The sequence below is a fragment of the Cetorhinus maximus genome, chromosome 19 (assembly GCF_964194155.1).
Source record: "Cetorhinus maximus chromosome 19, sCetMax3.hap1.1, whole genome shotgun sequence".
NCBI classification, from domain to species: Eukaryota; Metazoa; Chordata; class Chondrichthyes; order Lamniformes; family Cetorhinidae; genus Cetorhinus; species Cetorhinus maximus.
The window spans coordinates 8735345-8747432 of record NC_135897.1 but is presented as its reverse complement, the minus strand read 5'-3'; the positions used below and the strand labels follow the sequence as shown (position 1 = coordinate 8747432).

The following is a 12088-nucleotide window of genomic DNA, read 5'->3' as shown; positions in this document are numbered from 1 at the left end:
GAGCGGTGGAGGCAGGGCCATTGAATATTTTTAAAGCAAAGATAGACTCTTAACTAACAAGGCAATCAAAGGTTAACAGGGGTAGGCGGAATGTGGAGTTGAGGCCACAAACAGATCAGCCATGATATTATTGAATGGCGGAGAAGGCACGAGGGGACAAATGGCCTACTCCTGCTCCTAATTCATATGTACATATGTTTGTCCAGGAATCAAATCTGTCAGGTAAGTTCTGCATCCTCTGAAAGTTTTCACTATTTACATTATGGGCTGTTTCATAAGTCAGCAGGGAAATAGTCCAGTTCAGTCAATGGTGGGATAAAAATTCCTACTGCATCATTCCTGTCACACACTGGGAGTGCAAAGCACAAAATATGGTGCACTCCTAGACTGCGATTTTCTGTCCATTAATTTCAATGTTGCAAAGCCACAGACTGGGAACACACAATTTTAGGATGTCTGCTCAGACCCAAAGGATTTGGTGAGAGCTATTGCATTGACTTCTATTTTGAGTCTCCTCTTATTAACCTGGACTTGGGCTTGGGGACTCAAGATTTGCCCATTTTGCTATGTTGCCAACACATTGTGGGCAGGGAAAATCTTCTCCCCAGGGCGTGGTACGATGGGACAGAATGCAAATTTCGACTTCAGAAGTGCCACAGAGTTGGTCTTAACTCCCTGAGCACTTCATGGAAGAATAGCTGAGGACTTTCATTGCTGAGTCTCATGTGTCACAAATGGTCACTCAGGCATAGGCAATGGGCTGGCAACAGTCTATGTACATGGCATAAGTCAAGAGAGGGGAGCAGAAAAGTTTATAGCAAAGTATTTAAAAATGAAGAATTTAATGTCACAACACCAGTAGAGAAAAGCCTGCGACATATCTTCAAGGTCAGCGCTAATTATGGGGACGTGTTTGTTAGTGTATTAGTGCAGTCATAGCGATGGGAGCATTTATTTGTTTTATCTTGTGCACTGTACACAAAACACACAAGAAAGCACCTGGCTAATCATTACCTCGGATTATCAATGGTTGGGCTCCAAAGTACTGAAGAACTTTGTGTTCATAGGCTACAGAGCATGGCCTGCAAAGAATACGCGCTTTAATGCTGGCATGTTATGACCAGCGGACTGAGTGAAACATACCCCTTCAGTTGGCAAATCTGACCTGGAAATGAACCATCCAGAAGAAGAGGATCCCAGCTGCCACCTCTCTTCTGTGCTGAGACAGTTCTCAGCTAGGGCAGAGGGGCTGAGATTGGTCTCAGTGGTACTCAGGCTTTGGGAAAGGGCAGGTGCTGAAGGGGAGAGGATTCAAACAGGAATTCCATTCCTTGATTGGGATTCATTGACATATGGCTGGAAAGACATGTAGATGGATGCCCGACGCTGATTGGATTGGGTTTCTGCTGTGAAGCTCATCGCAGTCAAATGGTCATATGACAGCCAACCCAGATTTTTCTGTTTTGACATCTATCTGCCAGCATAATGATCATGCCTGTCAACAATTGCAGGCTTCAGTCTCCAAGTTTGTATGTGAAGAGCAGAGAAAGAAAGACTTGCCTTTATATAGCACCTTCTACAACCACTGGACCACTTAAGAGCCAATGAAGTACTTTTAAAGTGTAGTCACAGTTGCAATGTAGGAAACACAGCAGCCAAATTGCACAGAGCAAGTTCCCACAAACAGCAATGTGATCATGTTTTTCCTGATGTTGATTAAGGGATTGGCATGGGCCTCAATTTACATCTCATTTGAAGGGCAGCACCTCTGACAGTGCAACAATCCCTCAGTACAGCACTGCACCAGAGTGTCAGACTTGATTTGGGTACTCAAGCCCTGCAATGGGACCTGAACCCAGCATCATGTGACTTAGAGATACATGTGTTATTAACTGGGCCACAGCTGACTTTGGTTTCTGAATGTGAGCTAGTAGCACTGGGATGAACAAGGAGAAGATGGAAAGGTGAATTATTAGCGAGAGGTTCCATCTACCATCTCTACCTGGGTACAGAAGAGACGTTGTATTAGAGATCAGGCAAGGATTTTAAGTGAATATCAGCGAAGTCAGTAAATGGCACCTGTGATAAACTAAATCTCCTCATCCATCTCCATTAATGAAGACTTTGGACACACTTTCAGGTCCAGTCAAACTAACTCAGTAATACATAAAATATTTAGATGTAACTGAAGCATATGTTAGGAGCAAAATCAACATGTCAAGTCAGCTTCTTCAAGGTTAAGGGCAGGAGGGCAATGTTAGTGGGTTTTTTCGATGGATTTTGATGAAATAAATCAATCTCAAAATCTAGGAATTCATTTTTAATAAGGAGAAAGTCCCAGCATCATTACCAGAATGTTCTTTAAAAAAAATTCTTGAGGTTTGTGTGCCAGTGGCAAGTAGCATTTATTGCCCATGCCAAGGACACTTCAAGTTAACCATGTAGCTTGGGACTGGAGTAGCATGTAGACCAGAACAGGTTGTGATGGTAGCTTTTCTTCCCTGAAGAATATTAGTGAACCAATTGGTTTTTTATAATTATCTGGAAATTTAAAGTAAACGAAAACCTCTATGTCTCCCCAGGTAATTTCTTCATGTGCAAACTCCTCAGAGTCATTGGAACCACGAGACGGGGGAGGTGAAAGTACCTGTCCAAAGTGAAGAACCTGGTGTGGTTGAGAAAGGCATGAAAACCAAGAGGTGCAATGAAATCTAGGTGGGGAACAGAGCTAGGTTAGACTGTAGCAGATAACCTTCCAACCTTCTCAGCAACAGACACGAGGGCAGCATCATGAAGAGATGAGGAGGAATTACTTTTCTCAAAGGGTGGTGAATCTGTGGAATTCACTACCTCAGAATGCAGTGGATGCCGGGACGTTGAATAAATTTAAGGAGGAGATAGACAGATTTTTAATTAATAACGGGTTGAAAGGTTATGGGGAGAGGGCGAGAAATTGGAGTTGAGGCCAAAATGAGATCAGCCATGATTGTATTGAATGGCGGGGGAGGCTCGAGGGGCTGAATTGCCTACTCCTGCTCCTAGTTCTTACGTTCTTATCATCCAGGCACTGTAAATGTTAAGGTAAACCACAAGTCCCACAAAGCCTGAGGTTAGTGAAATTTGGTTGCCGTGAGTTCACCCACGTGCACAATAAAATCATAAATATATTCTAGACACATTGGTCAGGACTTAATCAGTGACATGCCATTCCCGATGCTGGAACCAGCAGCGGAATTGTCCCCCACCGGAGTTTGTGGAGGGCGGGGCGGACAATTGGGTGAGAGGGGGAAAAATTGGTTTCCCGATAACGGGAAATGATGGTGGGAACTTATGGTTTACCATTCCTGCCAAAGGCCTTCGGGAAGCCGTTTAGCATCTCATTGTCAGGATTCAAATGACCACCCAACTGGAAATGTCCCCCATTGTCCGATCATCCGGTCTGCCAACGTGAGTTCATGCCAGTCCAAAGCACGACTGGACTACTGTAAGGTGCTCATGTTGGTGCCACCGGGGTGGGTGACTGGAGCAGGTGCAAGGTGTGTGGCGAGCGAATTGGGTGGGGGTGGGGTGGTTTCATGGAGCACGGGGAGGGAATGAGAGGGCAGACATAGGTGGGGCGGTTGAGGAGACCAGCAGGGGGGTGGGTGGGGTGGGGAGGGTGCGGTGTAGGCATGAAGACTTGCGGGGGTTTCGGTTGGGGGTGGTGAGGGAAGGGAACGGGGAGTGGTGCAAGGACCATGGGGGCAGCAGGCATTATTATGGGGGGAGCAGCAAGGGGTAGTGTGGGGGGTGGTGAGGGTAGCGGGGGTTAGTGTGGAAGGATAGCAGGGGTTAGTGTGGGGGTCAGCAGGGGTTAGTGTGGGAAAGGGCAGCAGGGGTTAGTCTGGGGGGGGTTGGGTTCAGAAGAAGGAGGTATCAATCACAGAGTCCTCAGGAGCAAACTGAGTGTATTGGTGTTGGGAGGGAATCGTTACAGTTAAAGTGGGCAGTGGGATGTGGTCGGGTGAGAGTCTGTTGGTGGCGGGTGAAGGGCCAGGAGGGGATTTTTGAAGTGGACGTGGGCAAGACAAGCGTGGGCATGGGGACTGTGACTAGGGTGGGCTCGCTGGGGAGGGAGAGCATGCGGACAGTGTCGGTGATGGGCTGCAGGATCATGAGGGGTTGGGTTTCAAGGGGAGGCCGTGGGTTACAAGTACAGGGTAGAAGGCGGTGGGCCATATTTGGAAGGAAACGCGCACCATTGCTGCTGAGGCACCGTCCACTCCCTTGATGTCCAGCTCACAAAATGCTGGCTAGGAGGAGGGTCATTGGATGGGTGGAGCTGAAAGTCAGCTCAACTGGACAACTGAAGGGGAACCCTGACACTCTATCCTGACAAGGCAAAAGTGTTTCTATAAACTGGGCAGTGGAGGGTAAGGGAATAGCGTGCGTGGGAGTCTCCTTGCACATGGCTTACCCCTGGCAAAGATCGATGACACCATGTGCAGGCGTGATTCAGGGAGACATAGACCCAGCCTGGGTCGACCCCTTGAATTGGGGGAGGGGGGGCGGTGGGGGGGGCCTCCAGGCATTAACATGAACAGAAGCAATAAAAGTCCAGCAGACCTCCATAAAGTGCAACTATACACTTATTTACAAGTGTGCAACAGCAATGAATTGTAATAGTACATCTGTGCCACATGAGTGAACTTAGAATTTCTTAATTTTCCTTACCCTACCACTATATCTAGATGCTTCCCCGACATCCGCAGCAGAGATGGAGGCAGCCTGCTGACCACTATGGCCTCTTGGGTTGGCAGGCGTCCTCTGGAGGCTCAAAGTTTGGAGGGCCCCAGCTTTTTTTGGGTCCCCTGTTCTAGGGAAGGTGCACCCTCAGTAATCCCAGGGGCTGGATCTGATGGGGTCAAGACACAGAGGGGCTTGGAATGCCTGCACACCCTTGGGGGGGTCCTGAGAGGAGGTCTCAGGAGCGTCTGCTGATGCTTCCCCTCCCTTTGGGTGCCTGAGGATCCCTTCCTGACTCCTGAGGGAAAGGGGCACCTGGAAGGAAGTTGAGGTCCATGGCATCTCCAGCAGAACCTGGGCATTCTGCTGGACCAGATTCTTCATGGCATCCAGCATCCTCCTGATGGAGACCTCGATGCGTTGCCATGTCAGGATCACTACATCAGAGAGCAGGTGGATGGACTCCTCTGTCAAGGGGCCTCAGACACCTCTGCCTGATGTTCCCCTGCCTCTCACTGCATCTCCAGCATCTTTTCCAGGACAGGTCCCAGATCTCATCATCTGATTCAGACTTAGCAGACACCTCTTCCCCAGCAGTCCTTGGAGTGCCAGTGACCTTGGCTGTCCCTACCTACTCTTGCTCAAGACTCCTTTCCGTAAGGTGACCATCAGGGTGTGAGCCCGAACCTAAACTAGATCAATGGCCCACCGAGGTGAGTGTCTCTGGGCTGGTGGAGGGTGCAGATGACTGCGGTGACGGCTCTACAGATGAGAAGTCTTCGTCGTTGTCATTGTCCTTGGTCTTCTGGTGCTGGGACTGAGCTCAGGATTGGGGTCTCACCGCACCCTCTTCCTGCTGGCAGCTGTAAGGGAAGGAGGAGAGGGTGAGTAACTGTATGGGCTGCCTCTCACATTGCACAGAGCCTCACCCTCAGGCTTCGATGAGCAGAGATTAAGCATACTTTCTCACTGGATGGCTGGGGGAGACTGGCTTCACCTTCATCACAGGAACGATCACAGTCCTCCCCTGCCAGCTCAGTAGTCTGGTCTTCATACTGTGTGAGGGGGCAGAGGTTGGGCATGCCCCCTCCCACCTTCTCTCCTTCATGCCTGTTGTGCGCTAACTTGCCCTGTGTAAAGTAAAAAGATGGTTCGTGGGCACTTCTGATAATGGTGACATTCGTATGCTGCCAATCTTCACCACCAACCCATTGGCAACTGTGTGCCTTGTGAAAGATGCAACCCTGCTCACCCCAAGGTACTTCAGCAGCACACTCCAGAGCCGCGAGCTCTAGCCGCTAGAAGGACAAGGACCACAGAGACATGGCAGCAGCAGCGTTTGCAGCTGCCTTCATTGCTAAACCCCCTACAAAATTTGTGCCCTTGGTGCGGCTGATTCAGTGACCCGCAGTTGCCTCCCTACCTGCAGACTACATGAACAGCTGTGAGGCTATGAGGCAGCACCCCAGCACCTTGCGAAGGGCTTTTATGCATGGGCAGCACAGGTGATGGCCTTGCCATTGAGGCCCATATCCCAGTTCCCATTCACTGGGGAGTAGAGGGTGCACTTACCATGGCAGAGCAGATGAGGTCATTCATCCTTTTCCTGCTCTGCAGAGAGGTCCTCCTATGTGTGGAGTTGATACTTGCCACTCTGGCAACTGCCTCCTATGTAGGGGTGGTGAGACGGCTGGACCTCATCCTCCCATCCCGCCCGCCCTCTGCTGCTTGAAGACATGTGACCAGCGAGGCATCGCTGAACCTTGGGGCCGTGCTGTTGGCCCCTGCCTGCCATGTCCCGCTCCGAGGTCCGGCACACAATGAATGAATAGCTGTCATTTTAAATATGGCGCCCAGGTATGATGGCGGAGTGTGCGACCTCCAGCCTGCCCCGCTACACAATTCCCCAGGAAAGCCCCGACTGCAGAGAGAATGAGCCCAGCACCGCGTGATTTCCTGCTAGATTCTGCGGCAGGATTCATTCTGACTTCCCGCCCTCACTGCGGAACTTAGGCCCGGAGCGGACGATTCCGCCCCGGAAGTGTTGCTTTTGTGTCGGGAACCAGTGCCTATATGGTTCATATGAAAATTTAAAGGGCCGGCGGAGGGAACATGAAACGGGTGCATTTATGTGACGGGGGTGTGTTTCCCTTGGAGGGTTCTGCCATCAGATAACCGTTCAGCATGTCTGGGTGGCCTATAAAAGAGCCATCTGGACAAGCAGGGAGGGTCAGTACCAAGGCCATAGGCTCCACATCCACCTCCGCTCGTTCTGCGGTTTGGTCAATTTGATTTTGCAATCCTTCATAACCCTCCGGCATCCTCAAACACACCCCCTCATCACTCCCCATAATTAAAGTCTATTTTCCTGGGACCGACCCCCACCCCCACTGACCCCACCCCCCCACCCCACCCGCCCTCTCCATCATATCCAAGCCCTCTACAGGTATAATTCAAAATGTCAGATCAAAGGCATAGAACCGCCCCACAGTTCAGCAATGCCTCCCCTGCAGATTCTCCTTCAGGCCATCAGGAAGTGGCAGGAAATTCTCCTCCTGAGCGATGGCAACAGGACTCTCCTGCCTGAGCAAGCAGGCCTGGATAGAGATTGCAGAGAAAGTTAGCAACCGTGGGCTTCACTCAAGATGATGCCACACTGGAGAAGGGTCGATGGTCTCCTCCGATCCACCCAGGTAAGTGCACAGGATTGTCTTTCATGTGGGCAGATGTATTTGTGCAAGTGCGCAGCTGGGCTAGGCAAGTGTGTGCATGATCCAAGCTATTAAGTTCCTATCAGATCAGTCAATTGTCATTCACAGATCAGCTGACATGATTTAATTTTTAATTTCAACATTCAGTTACAACTTTCAGACCTTCCCCGCCCACCCCACCTGCCATCCTGCTCAGTGGCAAGGCCCATTCTTGAACCTCCTGGTTTCCTTGGGGACACCAAGGAAGCCCAGTAAATGTAATGAGTGCTTACCCCTTTTATGCTAATGATCTTGTCCCTAGGAATTTGACCGCTCAACATTGGACCAATTGGTGGTGCAGGTCTCCAACTCTGCTGCATGCCCACTGGACTGAAGGGGAGGCTTGAGAAATTCCCTCCTTGATATCATAGAAATTGCTGTAAAGGAGAAGTGCATTCAGCCCATTGCACTTGTGCTGGTGCTAGCTTTTTAACTGGAGTAATCCACTCTACTCCCATTTCCCTACACTTTCCTGATCTCCTTTCCTTTTTCTCCTTTGCAGATACCTACCCAATTCTTTTATAAATACTGTGGTAGCCTCCGTCTCATTAACCTCTTGTGTTGAAGCTATTCCAAATTTTTAATGACACAGGAGTATAAAATAACTTTTCCTGACTTGCCCTTCCATTTTTCCCAGCATTAACATTCTGTCTACTGCTCCTTTATTATTAAGTCTGCAAATCAGTGAAAGCAATGAGGACTTTATTAAACAGTATAAAAGGTATGATAGCAAGATGGCAGCCTATTCCACATCACTCCCCATTTTTATTTCCATTACAATGTCAAATAAAGTCAAAATGGCCACAATCTTTCACTATCCTGTCAACATCTCCACCATCTTGAAAACTTTAGCTTAATTATGTTAGGTCGCCGTGACATTCTCTGTTCAAGGGAAGAAACCTACTTTTGTTTTAGTTTTTGCCACTTCATTTTTGAAGACTCCTTTGTTGGTTCACAGGCAGCTGAAGGTGTTGCAGGTCAGAATCGACTGACTTCATGGCTGGAATTTTCCAGTCTCTCACACCGGTGGGATCTTCCAGTCCCGCTGATGTGGACGGAGATTTCAATGGCTTTCCAGCCCTGCCACAGGGAAACCCACCGTGGGTGGGGGAGGGCGGCGGGGGAGCTGAAAAATTCCGGCCTATGAAACTGAGACACTGTAGCAATCAGTTCCAATTGCCCACCGTTTTCTGCTTAATCCCCACCTGTGTTTGAAACAGAATTACATTACATTACATTACAGCAGTGACTACATTTCAAAAGTAATACATTCGCTGTGACACATTGTGTGCTTGTGAAAGGTGCTACAGCAATACAAGTCTTCCCTTCTTTCTCGGGCTGTGGGATAAATTCTGCATTCAATCATTTGCTCATCACTTGTCCTCTTGCACTCTTGACCTCTTTGGGGAGTGAGATCCGATCACTGGGCAATGGGAGGGCGTGCAAAATCTGGTTTATTTGCAAAGACAAGGTCACCGCCAGGGCTGCCCCATTTGCACTTTCAAAATTTAAGAGAGGGAGAGAAAGATGAGAGAGTTCCTATCACTTGCTATTTACACAACAGACAGTGCATAGGACATTTGGACTGACAAACATAGAGAGGTAAAAGCATTCTAGAATTCAGTCTTTTTACTGTTAACATTGTTTTAATGGCATGTTGTCCCACCTTGGATCATTGTTTTACACCAGTCACTAGCATCTCTTTCAAATTAATTGAAACAAGACAACTCAGTCACAACTATCTTCAATGAATAATTTGGTGGCAGCTGTGGCTTAGTGGTAGCGCTCTTGTTTCTGAGTTGGAAGGTTCTGGTTTCAAGCCTCCATCTGAAGACTTGAGCACAAAACCTAGGCCCAAACCCAATGCACTACTGAGGGAGTGCTGTGCTGTCTTTCAGAAGCACATGTTAAACTGAGGCCACCTCTGCCCTCTCAGGTGGGTGAAAAAGACCCCATGGAGCTATTTTGAAGAGTAGGGGTGTTCTTTCCAGGTGCCTTCGTCAAGATTTATCCCCTAACCAACACCTAAAATACCTGCTCATTTTTCCATTGCTGTTTGTGAGGGCTGGTTATGTATAATTTTGTTTGCCATGTTTCCCATGTTAGAACAGTGCATATACTTCAAAAGTATTTAATTCACTGTGAAATGTTTTGGGATGTCCTGAGGGCACAAGGGGCACACTACAGAAATGCAAATATTTCTTTCTTTAATGAATTACCAATGGTATGTTTTATCGATTAGATTTCACTTCATCAATTTTATTTTTGTCATTTTGTTTTTTTACTCTTTCATGGCATTTCGGGGGTGATAGCTAGGCCAGCATTTATTGCCCGTCCCTGACTGCCCTTGAGAAGGTGGTGGTGAGCCGCCTTCTTGAACCGCTGCAGTCCATGTGGTGTAGGTACACCCACAGTGCTGTTAGGAAGAGAGCTCCAGGGTTTTGACCCAGCGAATGTGAAGGAACAGCGATATATTTCCAAGTCAGGATGATGAGTGGCTTGGAGGGGAACTTGCAGGTGGTGGTGTTCCCATGGATCTGCTGCCTTTGTCCTTCTAGGTGGTGGAAGTCATGGGTTTGGAAGGTGCTGTCGAAGGAGCCTTGGTGAGTGCAGTGCATCTTACAGATAGTATACACTGCTGCCATTGTGCGTCAGTGATGGAGGGAGTGCATGTTGAATTTGGTGGATGGAGTGCCAATCAAGCAAGCTGCTTTGTCCTGGATGGTGTCAAGCTTCTGAATGTTGTTGGAACTGCACTTATCCAGGCAAATGGAGAGTATTCCATCACATTCCTGACTTGTGCCTTGTATATCGTGAACAGGCTTTGGGGACTCAGGAGTTCAGTTGCTCACTGTAAAATTCCTAGCCTCTGACCTGCTTTTGTCACCACAGTAATGATATGGCTGGTCCAGTTCAGTTCCTGGTCAATGGTAACCCACAGGATGTTGGTAGTGGGGGATTCAGTGATGGTAATGTCATTGAATGTCAAGGAGCGATGGTTAGATTCTCTCTTGTTGGAGATGGTCATTGCCTGGCACTTGTCAAGATGCAAATGTTACTTGCCACTTATTAGCCCAAGCCTGAACATTGTCCATGTCTTGCTGCTTCAGTGTCTGAGGAATTGCAACTGGTGCTGAGCCATGCGTAATCATCAGTGAAAATCCTTACTTCTGACCTTGTCATGGAAAGAAGGTCATTGATGAAGCATCTGAAGATGGTTGGGTCTAGGAAACTATTCTGAGGAACTCCTGCAAGGAATTCCTGGCATTGAGATAATTGCCCTCCAACAACAACCATCTTCCTTTGCATTAGGTATGACTTCAACCAGTAGAGAGGTTTTGCCCTGATTCCCGTTGACTCCAGTTTTGCTAGGCTCCTTGATGCCACACTCGGTCAAATGCTGCCTTGATGTCAAGGGCAGTCACTCTCACCTCACCTCTTGAGTTCAACTCTTTTGTCCATGTTTGGTGCTGAGTGGCCCTGGCAGATCACCGGTCAGTGAGTAGGTTATTGCTGTGTAAGTGCCACTTGATAGCACTGTCAATGACACTTTCCATCACTTTGCTGATGATTGAGAGGGCTGATGGGGCGGTAATTTGCTGGGTTGAATTATTCCTGCTTTTCATTGACAAAGACATAGATGTTGTAGCTGCACTAGAACAGCTAGGCTAGGGGTGCAGCAAGTTCTGGAGCAGAAGTCTTCTCCACTATAGCCGTGATATTGTCAGAGCCCATACTTTGCAGTATCCGGTGCCTTCAGCGCTTCTTCATATCATATTCAGTGAATCGAATCGGTTGAAGACTGGCATCTGTGATGCTGGGGGACCTACGGAGGAGGTCGATATACATGAAACGTGGAGTAGGAGAATGCAATCCAGTGTTAAATAGACTTGAACAGAGGCAATAGTTATCACACACCAGTAGGTAAGATAACTGCTATTCCTAATTCTTCCTTTACATCTAAGCAGCGGCAAAATAAATTATTATATTTTTAAGAAAATATGCAAGGAGATAAAATTAATTGTAAAGTGACAAGGACAAAGAAAACAGTTCTGTTTGTATACTTGTCCCTGGTTTCCTGTTCTAATTCAGTTTCATTGGCTGCCGATTAATTCCTCATCCATGTGGCTAGCTTCATGTCATATGAAGAAGGATATTTTCTCAATCCCTGCCCCCTTCCCAGCCAGATACCCTGGCTTTAGCAGAAACAATAGGAGCATCCATTCAGGATGCTTAAGCTGGCCTGAACTTGGAATTTCAAAAATAAGGAGGCGGGCAAGGAAACAATGTTAGAAATTGGTACTCAAAGTGATGAAAATTGACGATAAGAGTTGAGCAGCAGAGGAGAAGTTGGGGTGCAATGTTCTAGAAATGGAAGCAAAGGTTTGTGAAAAAGGATTGGGTGTGGAGTAGAAAGCTAAGCTCAGAGTCAAACAGAGCTCAGAGCAGAACACCCAGGCTCTAGTGAGTGAAAAATGAGGGGAGGTTGGTGCCAGGTGCATGTAACTTTTGGTAAAATACAAACAAGATGGTTTCATCCTTGTTGGAGATGTACAAGATGTGAGTGTCCCGGGCTAGGCCAGCATTTGTTGCCCATCCCTAACTGCCCTTGA

At 47.9% G+C, this 12088-nt stretch overlaps 1 long non-coding RNA gene across 1 annotated transcript; it reads left to right on the top strand.

Moving 5' to 3' along the window:
- The first annotated feature begins 349 nt into the window (after positions 1-349).
- On the top strand, positions 350-7412 carry LOC144694136 (uncharacterized). Its single transcript, XR_013579653.1, has 3 exons — positions 350-478; positions 2583-2715; positions 7239-7412. It is a non-coding gene; the product is annotated as an uncharacterized LOC144694136 (long non-coding RNA).
- The last annotated feature ends 4676 nt before the right edge of the window (positions 7413-12088 follow it).